Source organism: Eurosta solidaginis, chromosome 4 (assembly GCF_040869045.1).
Source record: "Eurosta solidaginis isolate ZX-2024a chromosome 4, ASM4086904v1, whole genome shotgun sequence".
NCBI classification, from domain to species: Eukaryota; Metazoa; Arthropoda; class Insecta; order Diptera; family Tephritidae; genus Eurosta; species Eurosta solidaginis.
The window spans coordinates 54,379,181-54,401,666 of NC_090322.1; the positions used below are offsets into that span (position 1 = coordinate 54,379,181).

A 22,486-nucleotide genomic window follows, 5' to 3' on the forward strand; every position below is an offset into this window, starting at 1 on the left:
CGCATTTTTTGTTTGCACATGAGCTTTTCTTAAGTTAAATTTCTTGTGTTGAACATGGAGTTTTAGTGAATTTTTTTTCCTTTCTCTTGAAGAACATGCCTCGACGTCAAAATATCGGTCGACGTACGCGTAGTGCTAACAGAATCACCCTTATTGTCATTGTCGTCGTCGTATTTCAGTCGACGTCACATCGTATCGACGTCGTCGTCACTTCGACACCAAATCGGTACTGGCTACGCTTGTTGAGACGACGACGACAATTTATCGATAAAACGAAAAGAAAATATACCATCTCTGTCAATTCTGGATCAGCTGTTCGATTTTTTTTACTATTTCTGTATCTTTTTTCGCGATTTGAGATTTGTTTAAATATTTCTTTTCAAGATTTTACAAAAATGTTTTATTAAGAGCTCTAGTGACGAAAATAATAAAGAGGAGCTTAGACTCAATAGAAAAAAAATCAGAAATAAATTCGATTTTTCCTAGCCCAGCTACAAGTACCTTGAATTATTGCGCACTCGTTATTTTCATTTTGAATATCTAAAAAAACAATGCATATTACATATATGTATATTTAATTAATTAAAAAAGAAATGTTTTACTTACAAATTTTCCTTCTGTCGTCAGTAAAAGCAGCGGCGACACAAATGGCGTCGTGTGAGGGCGACGACAGCAAATTTGCTTAGCCAATACCAAACATGTGTCGATAGTCGTCAATAGTTATCGAAAACGACAACGGCAATACCGAATTTAAAACATCGTAGTGAGTCGTCGTCGTTCAGTGACGACGACGCCAATGACAATAAAATCATGTTCAGATTACACTCTAAAACAAGTGTTTTAGCATAAAACACCTCACATAAAACAAATACGTTCACACCTTCGGTTCTTATTTTATTTTGACAGCTCCAATGCAACCATGAGGAATTTAATATTGTTGTAAGCGATTTCATTAAATTTGATAATATTGTGTGTTTGTGAATTTTATTCTAATTTGAGATGAGTGATAAAGAGAAAAAAGTGTTGAAGATATTAACCATGAAAGCACAATCAAATCCTTTGTGTTTATTCCAATATACATCGTTCGACAATGAGTATTTGAACCAGTTCAAAAAGCGGCGTGCATTGAATATCAGAAAGATGCAGTTGCTGAGAAAACAATATTTTATGTTATTGGTGGCCTCACAAAACCTTTCCTGGCAATCAAGGTCATATTGGACAAGAGTAAGCATGCTAGTGGGGGTTTGCAAAAGCATTAACACTTTTCTTTTCAAAGGCTCGATCGCAATCCTTCTGGGAAGTTGACTGCCAAGTGAATGGAGATGAGTTCTTCAAAAGCAATTTTCGCATGAAAAGAAGTGTATTTATAGAACTTTGCGATAATTTAAGAGTGTTGGAAAAGAAAGATACCCCACTAAGAAAAGCCATCTCTTTACACAAACGAGTAGCCATAGCCCTCTACGCGTTGGGATCATCGGCAGAGTATCGCACAATAGGGAACATGTTTGGAGTTGGAAAGTCCACTGTGTGTGAAATAGTACTTGAGTTTTGTACTCAGACATGGAAACATTTGAGCCTTACGTACATACCTAATTTTCCCTTAACGAGGGAAAAAGTATCAGAACTAGTACAAGGATTCAAAGCTATAGGATTTCCTCAGTGCATGGGAGCAATAGGTTTGTTAAATTTGGGTTACCATAGCTATGTATGTCAACGTTCTTGTTTTTAAAAATTTCAGATGGTTGTCACATTGAGATTCATCCACGTAGTGAAGATGCAACTGATTATTATAATTACAAGGGATGGTATTCGACTATCCTACTTGCTTTGGTCGATGCAAGGTGTGTTCCTTTATGATTATGTTGTTTATAAAGGAAGATATACAATTTTTTGTTTCAGATACCGGTTCATTTATATTAATGTTGGCAGTCCAGGACGGTGCAATGATTCCCAAATCTTCGAGTCCTCAACATTGAAAACACAGTTGGAAAAATGTCCTTACCTGGATGAAATGCGCACACCGGTTTCCGGTGTTGATGTGCCGATTTTCATTATAGGAGACTCAGCTTTTCGTTAAAGCAAAACGTTGATGAAACCATATGCATTCCAAGTGTCTCAAAATGAAGACGAAAAAAATTTTAACTATTCTCTTTCCAAAGTGCGAAGAGTTGTTGAAAATGCCTTTGGTCACGTGAAGGCGCGTTTTCGACGAATTGGTAAGGGCAAAGACAATCAAATACAAAATGCCAACATTATTATAAAGGCATGTTGTGTCCTACATAACTTTTTAAACGAAAGGAACGACAGTATTAACGAGAAATGGATTTCCGCTTTGAAAATTGTAGAAAGAAATCGTCAATATCCACATCAAGAAATATCGGCAAACGACCGTCAAAATAATGCAGAAATAATTCGAAAAAGTTTAGCTACCCTTTTCAGTAAGTAAAAAAACTTTGAAATACTCTTGTTCAAGAAAAGGTACTTTGTTTATTCCAGTCTTATTTTTCGCATAAAAGTAAAAGTAATATTACTTAAAACCTAAAACATAATAAATTCATTTCACTAAAAATTAAATGCATATTCAAAATTAAATATTTAATAACTAAAAATTATGGTGGTCTAATTAATAATAATAGTACTCAGTAACTAAAAACAAAAAATATTCATTTCGCTAAAAAAATTCCCAACACAAATTAATTATTTACATTAAAAAAAATTATTTTATCTTTAGAATTATTTGTTTAAAAATTCAATTAATGCCTGAGTTAATTCCTTGTTATTTTGGACATACTCTTCTAAAGCTTTTGTTTTTCTTTCTTCATTTTCTAAAATTGCTTTAGTTCTTTCTTCGAATTTTTTATCACTTTCCCTCAAATCTTTGCTACATTTTTCCATTTCTTTTTCAATTTTATCAATTTTTTCCAAAAATTTTAATTGATAATTTTTTTTTTTAGCTGAACGAGTAGCCGTTGACGTGGATGACGTGGGAGATTCACAATCCTTAGAAGGGACTGCTGATTCGTAGGTGCTTGTTTCTGGCGACTCAAGAGTGAAATCCAAGGTTTCGACATTTTCTGCAATTAAAAAACTTTTATAATTCAATAAAATAACAAAATAATTATAATAACAAATTATCAACGTCCAAATAGAAATCATTTGAGCCCTGTTTCCGTCCGTCCGTCTGTCCGTGTTCACGATAACTTGAGTAAACACGATAGCTTGAGTAAACTTATACTAAAATTCACTTAATAAATATAAAATATCTCACCATAAATGCTGTCCTCAACAAGCCCTTCAGGATTATAACTTTTGAATGGTGCCAAAAGCTGGTGGATTTCTGCATACAGTGGCAAACTTGAAGGTGCGCCGCCAGATGGTCCAATTTGTGCCTTCTCCTTCCTTTGTTAATAAATAAAATTATAAAAAATCTTGCCAATTATTAAGACTACCAACTCACCTGTATCTGGACGTCAGGTTATGCATTTTGGATTTTATTTCTGCTGGAGTGTACACAACTCCAAGTTGTTCCAACTCTACAGCCATTTGCTCCACAATGTGGCTATTTTTCCGCACACCTCGAAGCTCTCCTACCTTACTTCGCCATATATCTATCAGAACAGCTTCAGTGCCCTCTCTCCATTGATTTCTTTTTTTGTATTGCTTTTTCTCCATTGTATTCCAAATATTTTAAATAAATTTATCACCCGAAAATAAGTTTACCACTCAAAACAAAATGACATATTAGTTATGGGACAACAGATTAATCGATTATTACCGATAAGTTCTAGTGCCGACAATGGTTTCAACTTGTTTTCAATCTAAATTTCGGCGAAAACAAGTGATTTCAACTTATTTTATTGACAGATTTTACAAGGCGTGTTTCAACTTGTTTTACTCATAAAACAAGAATGAGCCGTTAAACAAGTAAGTCTGAACATAATATAAGGGTGAATGTTACTTCAAAGAAGAGCGCAAAGTATTGATGACCTGTCACAACAAAATGAAATACGACGTGAACGATATGCACGAAATAGATCTGCAGAACCACAGCGGCAAAGAAATCCAGCACGACCAAGACAAATACGACGTCGTGTTCTAGAAAATGTGTATCGGGCTGCTTTTAATTACGATCCACAAATTGATTACAGTATGCATGGATATATTGGATGAAAATCGTGAGTTGGATGAACGTTGCACAATTGGCTCACATACAAAACGAGGGATTATTTGCGATCTCCAAAGATTTTTTCATCAGAACAATGAATTGGTGAAATTGTTCAAAACCGCTCTCGATCGTATGCCATCTGATAATCACAAAATCATAATCAGAGCGGATAAAACGGCTTTTGGTGAGCATGTCAGAAGATTTAATGTACCGACGATTGATGAAGTGGCAATTGTAATTGTTGGCGATCAGTTTCAATCCCGCGATATTGTACTTCATCGTAGAAATGAACAATTACAGCGTGTTTCGCAGCTTCATCGCAGTTACGACGCATTACAATATCCAATTCTACATTAGAAAGGTGATGATAGTTATCACATTAATATACCAATGATAGATCCAAGAACCGGTAAATAATATACTAATTATATTAATCAGATATTAAATAAAAACTAAAATTTAAAATCGAATGAACATATTTTTTACAGGTCGAGATGTTCAAAAGAAAGTTAGTGCGATGAATTATTATTCTTATCGATTGATGATTCGTGCACAAAATTACATTCTGAGATGTGGTAAACTTTTTCACCAATACATTGTAGACATGTATGCAAAAATTGAAACTGAACGTCTCAATTTCATCCGATTCAATCAAGCCAAATTGCGATCTGAAGAGTACAAACATTTGCAAGATGCAATAGCGAATGATGCAAATGTGAATGATATCGGACGTCTGACGATATTACCAGCTTCTTATATTGGTAGTCCACGCCACATGCACGAATATGCACAAGATGATATGTCATATATTCGAAAATACGGCCGACCAGATCTTTTCATCACTTTTACGATCCGAAGTGGAACGATATAAAAAACAATTTTTTCGACGGTCAGTCACCAACAGATCGACACGATGTTACAGCACATGTATTCCGGCAAAAATTTAAGGCACTGATGGATTTAATTGTGAAATTAAGCGTGTTTGGAAAGGTACAATGTTGGATGTACTCGATTGAATGGCAAAAAAGAGGTTTGCCACACGCACGCATATTGATATCGCTGGTACGTAAAATAAAACCGGACGAGATTGATAGCGTCATATCAGCCGAAATACCAGATCAAACCATCGATCCAGAATTATTTGAAGTGGTAACAAAAAACATGATTCACGGTCCATGCGGTGAAATAAATATGAATTCACCATGTATGATCGATGGGAAATGTTCAAAGCGGTATCCGAGAGCATTAATTTCCGATACCATAACAGGCAATGACGGATATCCATTGTATCGACGTCGATCATTTGAAAATAATGGTAAAACGGCGATAATAAGAGTGCGCAATCAAGACATCGAAGTTGACAATCGTTGGGTCGTGCCATATTCACCGATACTGTCAAAAGTTTTTCAGGTTCACATAAATGTTGAGTACTGTAACTCAGTAAAGTCTATCAAATACATTTGTAAATATGTGAATAAAGGTAGTGATATGGCTGTTTTTAGAGTAGATGGTGAAAATAGAAATGATGAAATCTTTCAATATCAAATGGGGCGATACATAAGCAGTAATGAAGCAGTTTGGCGTATCTTTTCGTTTCCTTTGCACGAAAGACATCCTGTTGTTTTCCATTTGGCAGTTTATTTGGAGAATGGTCAACGAGTTTAATTCACTACTGAGAATGTACAGCAGAGCAGCACGACCACCAGCAACTACTTTAACTGCTTTTTTCAATTGTGTGAAATCGACACATTTGCCAGAAATTTGATATATGTTGATATACCGAAATATTACACCTGGAATGCATCATCGAAAAAATTTCAACGGCGTAAACAAGGAACACCAGTTGATGGTCATGCAGGTATTTTCCAAACAGATGCCTTGGGCAGGATGTATACGGTATATCCCAACAATGCAGAATGTTTCTATTTGCGAATGTTGTTGGTAAACGTTCGAGGACCAAAATCATTTCAGGATTTAAGAACAGTTCACGGTAATTTTTTGTCAGACATATCGCGAAGCATGTCAGCTCTTGCATTTGTTAGAAGATGACATTCATTGGGACGCAACACTTCATGATGCATCTATTTCATCTCATCCACAGCAAATACGAATGCTATTTTCGATTATAATATCAACATGCATGCCATCGAATCCAATTGAATTGTGGAATAAATATAAAGATTACATGACTGAAGATATTTTAATTCGGATGCGTCGTAGAGCAATGGATCCTGATTTCCTGATTACATTGGAAATGTACAATGAAGCTTTGATAATAATTGAAGATATGTGTCTTGCGATTGTCAATAAAGCATTGGGGCAGTTAGCTTTGATTTCACCAAATCGTCCAATGCATGATTTATTTGATCGAGAGTTGCAGCGTGAATAACAATTCGATTGTGACGATTTAGGTCGTTTGTTCAATCCACCATCACCAAATTGAACAATCAACAAAAGGATATATGTATATGACAAAATCATGCATGCTGTTTCTGATAACACTGGTGGATTATATTTTTTGGATGCACCTGGCGGCACCGGAAAAACATTTGTGATTTCATTGATTTTAGCAACTATTCGATCGCAACAGAAAATTGTTTTGGCATTCGCTTCTTCTGGAATTGCTGCAACTTTATTGGATGGAGGACGAACAGCTCATTCAGCTTTAAAATTGCCATTGAATATACAGGTGGTTGAAATTCCAACCTGTAACATATCCAAAAATTCAGCGATGGCAAAAGTTTTGCAACAAGCAGCGGTCATTCTATGGGATGAGTGTACAATGGCAAACAAAAAATCATTGGAAGCATTAAATCGAACGATGCAAGATTTACGTGGAAACCGAAGGCTTTTTGGTGGTGCTTTAATTTTATTGCCAGGTGACTTTCGACAAACATTGCCCGTTATTCCACGATTAACACCGGCAGATGAGATCAATGCATGTTTGAAGTCCCAATTTTGTAGCGATACGAGAAAAAATTAACAATACACATAAACATGCGTGTTCAGTTGCACAATGATCAGTCTGCAGAGCAGTTCTCGAAGCAATTGTTAGAGATCGGAAATGGCAAAATTCCAATCGACAAAACAAATGGTTTGATACATTGCCAAACAATCCAATCAAAAGAAGAATTAATTGAACGAGTGTTTCCAAATATTGTTCAAAATTACATGAATCACGATTGGTTGAGAGAACGCACAATACTGGCACCAAAAAATGTACATGTCAATGAAATCAATCATCACATTCTGAAAAAATTGCCAGGTGTGGTGACAACATACAAGTCAGTGGATAGCGCAATGAATCAAGATAACGCAGTGAATTATCCAGTTTGAATTCATTGGAACCGTCTGGTATGCCACCGCATTCTTTAAATTTGAAGGTCGGATCATCAGTTATTTTATTACGGAATTTAAATGCACCAAAATTGTGTAATGGAACAAGACTGAATGTAAAAAAGTTGATGACGAATTTAATTGAAGCAACAATACTGACCGGCAAAGCGAAAGGTGAAATTGTGCTTATACCGCGAATCCCACTGATACCAACAGATATGCCATTTGAATTCAAGCGTTTGCAATTTCCAGTGCGCCTGTCATTTGCTACGTCAGTCAACAAGGCGCATGGAAAAACGCTTCGAGTATGCGGATTGAATTTGGAGGAACCGTGCTTTTCGCACGGACAGCTATACGTTGCCTCTTCCAGAGTAGGCATTCCAAATTGTTTGTTTAATGTATGGAAAAACGAAAAATGTAGTGTATCCAAATGTTTTGGATTAAGAATTGAAATAAAGATTAAAACAATTCTATGATATTTTATTCTGTTTCCAATATTTCTATTGGTGTAGCGAAGCACACCGGGGTCCCGCTAGTTTGTATGTATGTATATTAACTTTTTCTTACTCGACGCCAGAAGGCAGTGTCCAGTTAGTATGCCCACCATGACCGCAGAACTCGAAAACTGCGTCAACTGGCAGCCGATGGTAACATTGTCATCCGACCACCTGCCTATACTTATTTCGCTTGAGCGTACCGCCGGCTTCATCGTCACTGAAAAACGTACTTTCATAAACTTCAAAAAAGCAAAGTGGACCGTTTTGTTGCCCTCCCTATCCCGACTAATGCCCGCCAAGGGGGCGTGCTTTCCGCAAGGTCATTGAATCCGCATCGGTTCACTTCATTCCCGCCGGTAGAATTCCCAAATTTCGGCCCCACTTTCCGGCGGAGGCCGTAAATTTGGCGAGAGAGCGTGACCTTATAAGACAGCTCGATCCCGGCGACCCCCAAATAAGGGATATAAACGAAAGCGGGCGAAATGGGAGGAGCACCTAAGCGGTTGTCACCTCTCCCGGTGTAGGTAAACTTTGGTCCACCGCAAAGTCCCTATCGAATCCGTCTAGACACAATGACAAAGTTACCATCACCTTTGGCGATAAAGTGCTGTCGGATGCGAAAAAATGCGAGAGCGCTTTCTGCCGACAATATATAATACATTATACGGCCGACAAAGATAGACGGAGGGCCACCAGACACGCACATAAACATAAATTCAGCGCATCACCAATTACCATCACCGCCAAAGAGGTTGAGGATGCCATCGGCCATGCTAAACCATCCAAAGCAGTGGGCCCAAACGGCATAGCCATGCCGATGCTTAAAAGCCTAGGGAGAGGGTTTCAAATATTTAGCACATGTCTTCAACCTGTCTCTTTCCACCTTTGTCATTCCCGAAAAATGGAAAATGGCCAAGGTGATCCCGCTACTAAAGCCTGGGAAACCAGCTAACATAGGAGTCATATCGCCCGATATCTCTCCTATCGCCAGTAGCCAAGACGCTTGAAGCCATTTTGCTCCCCTACTTCAAAGCAAATTTGCAGCTAGCCCGTCATCAGCATGGCTTCAGAAAACTCTATAGCACCACCACCGCGCTATCACTAGCACCCAGATAAATTGCGGTTTAAATGAAAACCCCCACCATAGAACAGTACTCGTTGCGCTAGACCTATCAAAAGCTTTTGATACGGTCAACCATGGCACGTTACTGCAAGACCTGGAAGGGTCTACCCTTCCCCCATGTTTTAAAAGGTGGACCGCAAATTATCTGGGTGGTCGGCAGGCATCGGTGCAATTTAGAAACGAAACATCAAAACCAAGAAGAATTAAACAAGGGGTGCCACAGGGTGGTGTCCTATCCCCACTTTTGTTTAATTTCTACATATTTAAGCTACCTTCGCCACCAGAAGGAGTTACTATCGTTTCCTACGCCGATGACTGCACAATAATGGCACAGGCCCAGGCCCACAGATCGATGCGCTTTGCAACAGAATAAACGGCTACCTCCCTGATCTCTCCAGTTTTTTCGCCTCGCGAAACCTGGCATTATCACCGAATAAATCCTCCGCGACCTTATTTACAACATGGACGTCCCAAATTTCGACCATTTTGAACATCCACGTTGATGGCACTACGCTATCGACTGTCCTACACCCCAAAATCTTGGGTGGGACGTTTGATCAGGATCTTTATTTTGGTGAGCATGCAGCCGCAATTGTACCGAAAATGCAGAGCCGTAATAAAATCCCTTGCTGGCAGTACTTGGGGAAAAGACAAAGAAACGCTCATTACCACTTACAAAGCAATTGGCCCGCCGATTGCATGCTACGCGTCCCCTATATGGTCGCCAAGCCTAAAAACTACTCACTGGAAGAAGCTACAGGCCTGCCGAAATAATGCTCTCAGAACCGCCACGGGCTGACTTCTTATGTCCCCAGAATACCATCTACATAATGAGGCGAGAATACTCCCCATCAGGGAGAGAAATGAGATGCTAACCAAACAGTTCCTGTTGAATACCCAGAAACCTGGGCATCCCAACAGACATCTGATTGATGAGCCAGCACCGCCTAGGGACTTAAGAAGTCATCTCCGTAAGCATTTTGAGGAAATACGGCACCTGAGAACTCAGCCGTATGAAGCAAAAAACACAAGCAGGTCTTTGGTGAACTCCACAAACAGGCGTCGGACCTCTATGCCAGGAATTGCCCGGTGAATCCAGTACTCAAAGAACAGTACCCAAAACTTGCGGAAGAGGAACGCATACTCCCCAGGGAAACGCGAGTCGCTCTGGCTCAACTTCGTTCTGGATATTGTAACAGGTTAAACTCTTACATATCCAGAATCAACCCCGACATACAAAATGTATGCTCCGCTTGCAATGTGTCCCCACATGAGACCAACCATCTCTTTAATTGTAATGTGGAACCAACGCCTCTAACACCCCTTTCATTATGGTCCACCCCTGTTGAAACAGCAAGTTTCCTTAGACTCCCGTTAGAGGATATTGATGCGAATTTGTGATTCGGTCGCACCTATTAGGTGGGGCGAAGCACTGGTACAACAACAACATGCCCAGCATGAGCTTTAAGACTTCTCTCTTTAGAGATATGAGCAAACTTTTCAACTCTAGTATCGTAGAATTTGCATATAATCTTAGAAATGTCGCAGCCCCGCGCTTCTGTCTCTGTCTTTTATGCTTTATGCAACTTCTGTCTCCTTTGGATTTCTCCCATGGGGATTGGGACTTCACGGTCGATTCATCGAGCGCTGCACTCTCCCTTGCCAACTAATCGGACCTTTCGTTAATACAGCTGATCGACAATTAAGTTTATCAAGAATATTACTAGGTGCGTTCATATAACAGTACACACGCTGTGGATATAATTTTACACCTTATAAATTTATATGCTTTAATGAGTCCCCCTAATGTCTAAAGTTTTGTCAGGTTTCTTGATTATGATAAAAGTGTTGCAATCCTCTGGGGCTGCAATCAATGGAAAAATTATTCCAAATGGAATGCATTCCTTAACAACGCAGTATAAGGTATTGCCAAAAAAAATTTTTTATTGTTATACAAATTTAAAAATGCCAAGATTAAGTAAAAAATCAAAACCAAAACATCTTTACTAAGAAATTTTTGTAAATGACTTGCTGATGCCGGAGATTTCTGATGAAAAGGAGGGCAATTATGTTTGCAAGGTTGCATTACTTTGAGTTTACCGCGTTTACACCATGAAATGTTCGCGTAAATTTATACAAATTGTGTAAATGATTTTTCATACAAAGACATGCGTTTACGCACTAGATAACTTTATACATTTGCACAATTTATAAGGTTAAATGAGTCCCCCTATTATTCCTTTTTGCATTCCAGACTGCAATATTCAGAGGAACGCATTCCGCAATCCTTTGTATCCATTTGTATAACTTAAACTACACTTATGTTTGTCTTGTTTAATGATGGAATTGAACTGGCCGGTCCATGAGGACCTCACATAGACTCATTGAGTCCGTAATGTTTAATGGTGGAATTGTTTTCATTAGTTCAGTAAATTAAAAAAAAAAAAATTCTTGTTGTTTTCTTTGGAGCTTTTCGGCCGATAAATAAAATAATATCAATAAATCTGTTTTTTTCATTTCAATCAACGCTTTTCGACGCATATTCGCGTCTTCATCAGGATTCTAATTTATTTTTTTGAAAATACGAAAAACAAAATTATTAAATACAGGCATATTAACAAGATACATATAAAACTGATTTTACATTTCATTAAACTTACAATATTGACAACATTAAATTCGTCTAGTTATTGAGCACATATAAACATATATACACACAACATTAACAAAATATACATTTAAAAAAAAAAAGTCAAACCGCACAGAAGGTCTTTATTCGTCAATCTTTTGCATTGACTGTGATCGTTGTAGCATAAGCGCAGTTGATGCTGTCGACGTCTTCTTTGAAGTTCATCGCTGTATGTATTTGTTGCTGTATGCGCAACCCTTCTAATGTCACCCTTCTTCTGGTTCTGTTTTCCACGTCTAATGCTTTTGTTTCGTCAAAATTGGCTGTATGTTTACTTTCCGTCAGGTGTTGTGATAGTGCCGTGGAGCTTTTGTTGTTTTTAGCATCTTGCTTATGTTCGTATATTCGCGTTCATAACTATCTTTTTGTTGTGCCAATGTACACTTTATTGCATTTTTCTCCTTCTTTTCCATTGCACTTTATTTCATATACTACATTGTGTAGTTGTTACTTATGAATTTTGTCTTTTGTTCTTGTATAAATGGGAGTTAAGATACTTGGCTTGGATATCATAAGTGGTTTCAGGCTCTGGATCAGGGACTGATATCAGTCTTAGACCGGCCATAGTGACGAATGTCACGCGTGATTAGTTTTCACGTCCTGCACGAGGTGCCCCTGCTTCTACTGATAATGGTGGATCTAGAGAGGACAACTCGATAAAACCCGCACCCCCTGAGTCATTGTGCCGAGCTCAGGGGAGGGAGGACTCTTTAAGAGTCAAGATCGGTACACAACGGTGACGAACTGGACTGTTTTAGGACTTTGATTTGACATTACATTTTGACTTGATGACTTTGGGCTGGTAGGTGCGGTATTCTGCCACTTTAGAAGGTCGGGGTGAAACCCTACCGAAATGGCTGGTAGGCTAATGCTGCACCTGCCCACGTCCCGTTAAAACCGTGGTGGGCCTCACGGTACGTTCCGGCTCCGTCGCCGTTAAGTTGGTGGTGTAGGTGCGGTTGAAGATTTTCCCGCTTCGCGTCCGGTCTGGCTCTGAACGCATTACTCATAAGGTAATGCGTCAACCCTCGCGTGGCCTCCCTGCGTAGCATAGATAACCACGAGACCGTTAAAGGGCGACTACACAATCGGCTCCGGATAGCGGCCTTGAGGGGGGACTTTTTTAGAATGGACAAGACTAATACGAATCCGCCAAGGATGGGGTGAGGAAAAAGAGCGCTTTTGATGGAAATCCGTCAAATCAATCTTCAGCACTCTAAGGCGGCTTTGGCGTGATCATCGGTGCCGATGCTAATGCCCATCATAGCATTTGGGGAAGCTCGGATACCAACACTAGAGGTGAGTCTTTATTTACTTTTATTGTAGATGAGGGACTTTGTATATGTAATAGGGGGAATACCCGACTTTTATTACTGCGGTAAGGGAGGAGGTCCTGGACCTCACCCTGGTTAGTAGAGAACTGGAAGGTCGGATATCTGGATGGAGGGTTCTCAACGAGTACTCCTTCTCTGATCACCGATATATTCAGTTCTCAGTGAACGAAGAACGTCCCGGTAAAATATCTTTTAGGAACCCTAAAAGTACTAACTGGGACTTGTATTGTAGGAAGCTGGGAGAGCTACTGCCTGCGGTGACTATCATTAGTTCGGGCCTGTCCGAATCTGAGATAGACGTTCTGGTGGAAAACTTCACCTCGGCAAGCAATAGCGCCTTTCAGCTGTCCTGCCCATTGAAAACTTACAGGGGGAAGGGCAAGCCGCCCTGGTGGTCGGATTCTCTTGACGACCTAAGAGCGTCCAGTCGGCGGCTCTTCAACAGAGCGAGGAGGAGTAAATTACCCTCGCACTGGGAGCTCTATAAGGTGAGTCTGGGGATTTATAAATATGAAATAAGGATAGCCAAGCGAGATGCATGGCGAAGCTTCTGCGAAAACGTAGAAGGCTACAATGAATCCGCGAGATTTAGAAAAATACTCTCTAGGAACCCCGCTCCTCTGGGGTATCTGAGAGATGATGGTGGAGACTGGTCGATGAGTAGCGAGGAGTCCCTAAGGCTTTTACTGGACAATCATTTTCCCGATGTCCCAGTTGCGCAGGGATCTTCGCCTGCATGGTCGGCGGTCGTTGACCATGCAGAAGTGCCTGCCATTCCAATACGGGAAAGTCAAATAACCTGGGCTATAAGGTCGTTCAAGCCCAATAAGTCTCCGGGCCCGGATGGAATCATTCCTGCGCAGCTTCAAAGGTCTTTGGGGATTTCCTGCCGCTGGTTGGCCATCATATATACTAACTGCCTCAGGCTTAACTATATCCCGAAGTCTTGGCACACGGTTAGGGTTATTTTCATTCCGAAGGCCGGCAGAAGCTCTCATGTATCACCTAAAGATTTCAGGCCAACCAGTCTCTCGTCGTTTCTTCTTAAGACGTTTGAGCGGTTGATTGACCTGTACCTACGGGAAAGGATACGTCGGGAGTTACTTTCGGCTTCACAGCATGCGTACTGCAAGGGCAGATCGACGGAAACGGCTCTCCATTCGATTGTAAAGCAAATAGAGGGGTCCCTAGAACACAAAGATTATGCTCTGGGTGCCTTTCTAGACATCGAGGGAGCTTTTAACAATGTCTTACCGGGGGCAATCGAAAGAGCTCTGGAGGGTTTAGGAGTCGAGGCGGCTCTGGTTGAATTTATTAGCAAACTTCTATGCGGCTGAATTGTCGCAGCGGAGTGTGAAGGGGCCATAATTAAGAGGAAGGTGTGCAGGGGCACGCCACAGGGGGGTATCCTATCTCCTCTCCTCTGGGTTGTGGTAGTCAACGAGCTTCTTGTGGAGCTGGAAGCCAATGGTTGTCGGGTGGTTGCCTATGCAGATGACCTCGCTATCCTAGTCAGAGGCAAATTTCTGGGCACCCTGCGCGATGTTCTGCAGGTCTACCTGGATACTGTGGCTAGGTGGGCTGAATCATGTGGATTGGCGGTCAACCCGGGAAAAACGGAATTGGTCCTTTTCACAAGGAGATATAAGATGCCCGATTTCAGAACTCCCTCGATTGGAGGGGTACCGTTGGTACTTTCTGATAGGGTTAAATATTTGGGGATTGTTTTGGACAAGAAACTGTCCTGGAGACCCAATGTGGAAGATCGGGCCAGGAAGGCCGTCATTGCCCTGTACTGCTGCAGAGGAGCTATCAGAAAGAGATGGGGACTCTCGCTAAGAATAGTACACTGGCTTTATGAGATGGTGGTCAAACCGATTCTGCTATATGGGGTGCTGGTCTGGTGGAAAGCACTGGACACGGCGAGCACCTCCAAAATGTTAGTGTCAGTGCAACGGACTCCGCTGATCGGTATCAGTGGTCCTCTCAGAACAGCACCTACCTTGGCACTGAACGTCATGCTGAACATATACCCAGTAGATATTGCGGGAAAGGCGGCCGCGGCAAGGTCGTTGGTCAGGCTTCGTGATATGGGATATAGACTTTCTGACCGCGGACACTCTAGCCTTCTTACCAGTTTCGACTTCATGCTGGACAGAACGGACTACTGTATGCCGATAACTGCTCCCTATACAACCTTCACCCCAGTTATTCCAGAGAGAGAGGATTGGGGAAGAGGAATTATCTGGGGCATGGGACCGGTTAACTTGTTCACGGATGGGTCGAAGCTGGATGGAAAGGTTGGTGGGGGGTCTTTTGTCAAGAGCTAAATTTAAGCCGCAAGTTTAAATTGGCTGATCACTGCAGTGTATTCCAAGCCGAAATTGCTACGATTAAGGATGCGGTGGATGGAATGCTATCCAGTGCTACCACGGTTAGGGAATTTAACATCTACTCTGATAGCCAAGCGGCTATCAAGGCCTTGAGCTCAACTACAGTGCGATCGAGGGTGGTCTGGGAGTGCCTGACCTCGCTTCCGATTGCAACGAATTATTTTACAATTAAGATTATCTGGGTCCCGGGCCATAGTGATATCCCGGGTAACTGTCAAGCGGATCTCTTAGCCCGCATCGGTACAACTGAACCGGATGAAGATGACTGTAGGGATTTCGGGATCCCGCTGGCCACCTGTGAATTGCTCCTCCATAGCTGGGCCTCGAATCAGCTCAGCAAACGTTGGGCGGATACCACGTCTTGCAGGGTAGCAAGATCTTTCTGGCCAAAAGTGGATGGCAGGAGGTCTGCTGAAATAATTGGGTTCACTAAGGCTCACCTATCAATGGTCATTGGGGTTTTGACAGGGCACTGTCCCATGGGTATCCATGCGGTACGTCTCAATATACTGGAAACTCCATCCTGCTGCAGCTGTATGGAGGATGATGAGGTGGAACCACCAAATCACTTTATGCTTGATTGTCCAGCTTTTGCCAGAACTAGGCGAAAGTACTTCGGTCGTGACTCACTTGGATCTCCCGAGGATATATCCAAAGTTGAGATCGGTATCATTCGGAGCTTTATCGTTGCTACCCAACGATTCTCTAAGTAGCTAGATCTAAGTCACCGTTATTTTTTGTGTATGTGGTATCACAACGGACCTTCGTGTTGTCCAAGTGAGCTATCCTTATCAGGGCAGCTACCACCTAACCTATCCTATCCTATATTGTATAAATGTTTTTAATTGTGTGGTGTGGTTTGTGTGCATATCAAATATTGGTATTTTTTATTATCTTCCTCAAAGTGTTGTTGTCCGTTAGCTTTGGTATATATGTAAGTCCGATGTATATTTTCTTATTGTTTTCGTTTTCTTGTGCATTATCAATTTTAAGTTTAGTTTTGTTTCTTGCTGATCTTGTTAGTGCGTCGATTACATTATATAGGGTACCCATTATAACTGTTTTTAATTTTTACCTCGTTGTCTTTTATGAACTCCTGATCACTCAGGGAGTAAACTTTATTTATAAAGTTAATAGCCGTGTTCCTTTTTTGAGTCCACAGGTGATTTGACAGAAAATGTATCATTCTCGATGATGCTACGGGTTTTTTGTACCAGTTGGTTTTTATATTGTTATCTGGGGAATTGTGAATCTCCACATCTAAGAAAACTAATTTCCTGAACTTTTCTGTTTCGAGGGTGAATTGAATTTTCGTATGTTGTCCATTGAATGTATTTAGAATTTCTTCCACGTCTTTAATCATAACTATAGCGAATATATCATCTACATATTTGGTTATGTATTTGATATGTACGTCTTTGGATCTCAGTTCCGTGAGGCTGTCGTCTATAATTTTATCTAAAACAATGTCAGCTATAGTCGTTGACAAGGGATCGGCATGCCATAAATTTGTTGGTAGTACGTTCCATCGTATAAAAAGTAATTATTATTTCTCAAACAGACCTCTAAAATTTTAAGTAACTGGGTTTTGGGTATTTTGGTTTGTGTTTGGAGAATGGGCCACTTCTTCATTATTGTGGTAATTGCCAGGTGTATCGGTAGGTAGGTAAAAAGAGATACAACGTCTATGGATATAAGGATTTCATCGTCATCAATGACTGTATGCCTTAGGTGGACTTTTAGTTGCAGAGAATTGTGTATGTTGTATTCTTCGGATATAATATATTTTTGGATCTTTCCTATGAATTTTGATAACTTCAAGCAGGGTACATTTAACGACGAGGATATCGGTCGAAGTGGAGTGTGCTCTTTATGCACTTTTGGTAACCCGTATATTCTTGGTGCTCTAGCAGCTGGGCATGTCAAATATTGCTTTTCTTTCTGATTTATGTTTTGAGTTTTGTAGAGGCTATTCGCAATTTTGTTGTTCTTTCTTAATAGGGTTTGTGTGGGATCAGCTTTAATAGTTTTGTATGTGGTTTTTTCGTATATTTTAAGAATGAATTTTTCTTTGGGGCTGTTTTGAAGTTTCTTTTTATACGTATTTACCCTGGTAAATTTCATTTATATATGTTTGTTTGTATTTTGGTTTGTAAAGGTCGAATTATGGTCACTTTATATAAAAATATATAATTATAACACCATTATTCACTTGAGGAATGCTTTTGTTAGTTCATAAGAAGACTGCTTTTAAGTTTAATTGCTTCACCTAAGGATAGCAAACAGGAATAAATAGTCCGGACTTACGAAAAGGAATATTTTTTTAATTTTGTTATTTCATAAGAGGAATGCTTTTAATTGTATCATTCCACATGAGGAATGCAAGAAGTACTATTTAGTCCAGACTAACAAGAGGTATAATGATCCGACAGTCTGTAGGGTCTACTTATTTCTGAATCGGTACATTCAACAGCAGACCCGACCCCAGCCGTTATTTTGGAACCAACGGTAAACGTGTTTAGTATTATAAAGAATTTTAAAAAATTATGATTATTCTGCAACTTCGCTACTACAGGGACATTGTTATCCCACAGCATGTTCAGTTGACCCTGAAACTTGCATTTTTGCTGGAAACTCAACGAAAAACCCACATTCAGTAGCTGTAAGCATAGTTACAATTTATCGTTAGCCCCTATTGTATACAGTTTATGCGTGACTTTCATAAAATATTTGTCCTAATACTGGTAAGTGGAAATATATTGTGGCGAATGTTGACATCACTAGGCTGTTAGTAAATAATCACGCAACAACAAAAACATGAAGCAGCTTCCCAAGGCAGCCGGTTTTATGTACCGGAGCGACTCGGGATTTTTCCCGACCAAGGGCTGTCATTTCAGTGTAACCCCATTTAATTTGTTGCGTCCTTGGTCGCACCTATTGGATGGGGCGAAGCACTGCTACAAAAACAACAACAACAGCCATTCTTGTGTACATGAACACACCAATCATCATTTATCCACATGCATAGAAGGCGACGAAGAGATAACTCACTCACACACATGTAGTCATCAGCCGTAGTTGTTACTCACACATACACACGCATATAGCTCAATTGCCAAGCAGGAGATACAAGAGTTCTAGAAGGCGAAACATCTAGACCTTAGTAGAAATATTCGGACGAGGCAACACAGAGTATCAATCAGTTTTGATTTAAACGCGCTATTGGTTGTGAAGTATAATTGTGAAGGTGCATAAATATCAGACATCCCCAGAATTCGTTACAATAAATTTTTGCAAGTGTTTTGTGAAAAATATTGAGAAAATAAATTTTGGGGCGTATGTGTCCCAGTAAAGTTTTAAAATGGGACATATATGCCCCTGCAGTACGTTGTACACTATATATCATAGCTTATATTTCCTTTTTGCACGCCGTAAACTGAAGAAACGTCGAAATTGAATCGCAAAGATATAAGTGCATTACTACGGTGAGATCAGTGAATTAGGAACTTGTTTCAGTGGCGGAAGTGCTGATGTTTATAGTCCTTCGTCTGATAAAACAACTTGTAATAACGATTTCCCAATGATGCAGAGGATAGTCGAGACGAGAAGTTTACCTCGAATGATGGCATAGACGGCCAGGCTGCGTGCGAACAAGAAGTGTGTGAAAACCCCATAGATGTTTTTTTGGAGCACACCAGATGAGTCGTATATTTAAAAAAAAAAAACGCGTATGCAAAATCGCAGAAAATGTTGGCATCGTAAAGACGTCCTGCAAAATAATGGGTGGTGTGAACTTAGCAGACGGAATACCATGATATAAACAGAAAATTGTGCAAATGGTGCACAAATTTTATTGTGACGTTTTGTTGTTGTTGTAGCTTTGCCCCATCCAATAGGTGCGGCCGATCACAAATTGTCGCCCCAGCGGGTTAGGGGGGGTTAGAATATACCCGGGGTTGATTGTGGATAGGTTAGAAGATTAACCTGTTACAGTAACCAGATCGAAGTTGAGGGAGAGTGCGTTCTTCCTCTGCTAGTTTTGGGTATTGTTCTTTGAGTACAGGATTCACCGGGTAATTCCTGGCATAGAGGTCCGACGCCTGTTTGTGGATTTCAACGAGGACCTGCTTGTGTTTTTTAGCTTCATACGGCTGAGTTCTAAGGTGCCGTATTTCCTCATAATGCTTACGGAGATTACTCCTTAATCCGCTAGGCGGTGTTGGCTCATCAATCAGATGCCTGTTGGAATGCCCAGGTTTCTGGGTATTCAACAGAAACTGTTTGGTTAGCATTTCATTTCTCTCCCTGATGGGGAGTATTCTCGCTTCATTTTGTAGATGGTGTTCTGGGGAAGACAACCCATGGCGGTTGTTGTTGTTGTTGTAGCGATTAGGTTACTCCCCGAAGGCTTTGGGGAGTGTTATCGATGTGATGGTCCTTTGTCGGATACAGATCCGATACGCTCCGGTAACACAGCACCATTAAGGTGCTGGCCCGACCATCTCGGGAACGATTTATATGGCCACATTAAACCTTCAGGCCATCCCTCCCTCCCCACCCCCAAGTTCCATGAGGAGCTTGGGGTCGGCAGAGCCTCGTCTGTTAGTGAAACGGGATTCGTCGGTCGAAAGTGAGGTTGACAACTGGGTTGGAGAAGCTATATATTGCGCTACACAACCCCTTGAAACCCGTGGCGGTATTTTGTATTTGTATTTTATTTGAAAATTTGTTCCTAGCACAACAATTTTGACAAATTATTTAACAGTGCTAGTTATGAATAGCATGAGCTATAAAAATTGATTATTTATAATAATAAATTAAATTAAATATAACAGATAATAATTAAATTTTATGTATTTTTAGATATAAATCTTAAAACTAAAGAAAAGTAATTAATAAATATTAAAAGACAGCAGTAGTGATGATAACCTTTGGCTGATTATAGATATAATAGTATTTAACAAATAAGGAAAGAAGACACAGAGAAAGGAAAAGAGACTTAGAAATGAACATTTTTAACAACAAGTTGATATCCAGTTTAAGAGTCGTTAAAAAATGATGTTAGCTCTTTTTTGAAGGGCAGCGCATTACTTAAGAGTCAGAGACTTGTAGGTAGGAAGTTCCAAAGACGTATTACGGTAACAAAGAATTGGCGTTCAGAGGTAAGCGTGCGGTATCTAATGTGCGTAAGAAGAAGCACCGATCTTGATGATTGCAGAAAAATAAGCTTACGAAATAGTCAGGTTCCTTCGCGTGTATCAATTTATGGAGGAAGGACACTGTTTTGACTTTTAAAAGATTTTCGAAAGAAATGTTTAGCAACCTTTCAGCCTGTTGTGATACGTGATCAAGTCTTTTCAACCCATAAACATATCTAGCAATGTTGTTGTAAACAACATTTAGTTTGTTCTTGCACACATAGTCACAGTTTGAGTAAATCTCACAACCATAGAGTAGCGTAGGTATTAAGTACACTTTAGACAGAAGTAGTATTATGTGCAAAGGCGTGAAATACTGTGTTAACCATAGTGTACGAAGCATTCCATACACTTTTCCAACCGTTCTAAAAATATGGTCTTTCCATGTCAATGTTTTGTTAAAAATTACACCTAAGTTTTTCGCCGTATCTACGTATTTTATAACGGAATTGTCAAACACTACATTCTCTAAATCATTAGTGGGATGAATAACAATACATTTTGACTTATTCGGGTTTATACATAAGCCATTCATAGTAGCCCATGAAAATATTTGATTCAAATCGTGGTTTAAGTTACTTATGCACAAGCTAGTTTGATCACGAGGACAACACGTATACAACTGCACATCATCAGCGTAGATATGAACATTACATCGGGTAAGTCATTGATATACAGAACAAATAACAGAGGACCCAGGATAGAGCCATGATGGACGCCCCTTAAGACATGTAGGAAGTCAGACTTTTTACCATCTATACATACTGCCTGAGTCCTATCGCCAAGATATGATCTTATAAGGGCAATTGCATGACAAGAGAAGTTAAATAAGTTTTCCAGCTTCCTACAGAGGAGAGTATGGTCTACAGAATCAAAAGCTTTAGAGTGGTCAAGAAGTGTTAAGAAGGCAATGGATGTTACGGTCTGCTGCTACGGTCTACGGCTACGATCCACTTGGGAGCGTATTCGCGCGAACACACCTAGTGATGGGGCGAAAGTTGAGATAAAAAGTATCGAAAAACAAGGAAAAAAACAGACCGGCCATCACTAGCGAAAATTGCCATGAGTTTCCGGCAAGAAGAAAAAGAGAAAAGGCGAAAAATTGCGTAAGCGAAATTTTGGCGACCCTACAATTATACAAACGGGATATATAACATTAAGGGGCATAACTTCAGCAGCAAAGGCGTCAAGTTCCGCTAATATACTGCTTTAGTAACCTTATTGCTCACTTCGCATCCCCAACGATACTCAACTATACTGCTTTGGTAACCTTATTGCTCACTGCGAATCCCCAACGATACTCAACTAATCACAAAACATCCTCGCCGGCTGTGTGCGTAAGCAGGTGATTGTCCAGAAACTAGGAAAGAGTCGATAGCGCAAAGCACCGAAACCGTTCTTTCCGACAAATATCGTTTCTACGCGTCTATTTTGGGTGGTAATAAACCTTGCACCGGTTGTTTTGCGTGGACACAAGATCCAGTTGAAGTAGGTCGGCGTTCGCAGTCACACCTAGTGAGATAAACCACTTCCTCTACGTTTACGAAGAACCCTACCATCTGCGGAAAAGCGTCCGACACCACCTCTGCCTCCAGGGCCAGCAGTACGCTGCCGCGTAATACAATCAACGTCAAAGAGCCAAGTTATCGGGGTCGTAAAGGGTAGCACGAAGCTTTATCGCCACCCGGTTCACTCGGTTACCTCGACCCAAAGCGCCAACCACCACCAACGGCGCCTACTATTATCACGGG

The 22,486-nt window shown here is 40.3% G+C and overlaps 1 protein-coding gene and 1 pseudogene across 1 annotated transcript in view; one reads left to right on the forward strand and one right to left on the reverse strand.

Annotated features, from left to right (window-relative positions):
* Window positions 1-22,486, reverse strand: part of LOC137248501 (zinc finger protein 11-like) — a 151,691-nt gene that overhangs the window by 100,797 nt on the left and 28,408 nt on the right. The window lies entirely within an intron of this gene.
* On the forward strand, window positions 802-3,105 carry LOC137249772 (uncharacterized; annotated as a pseudogene).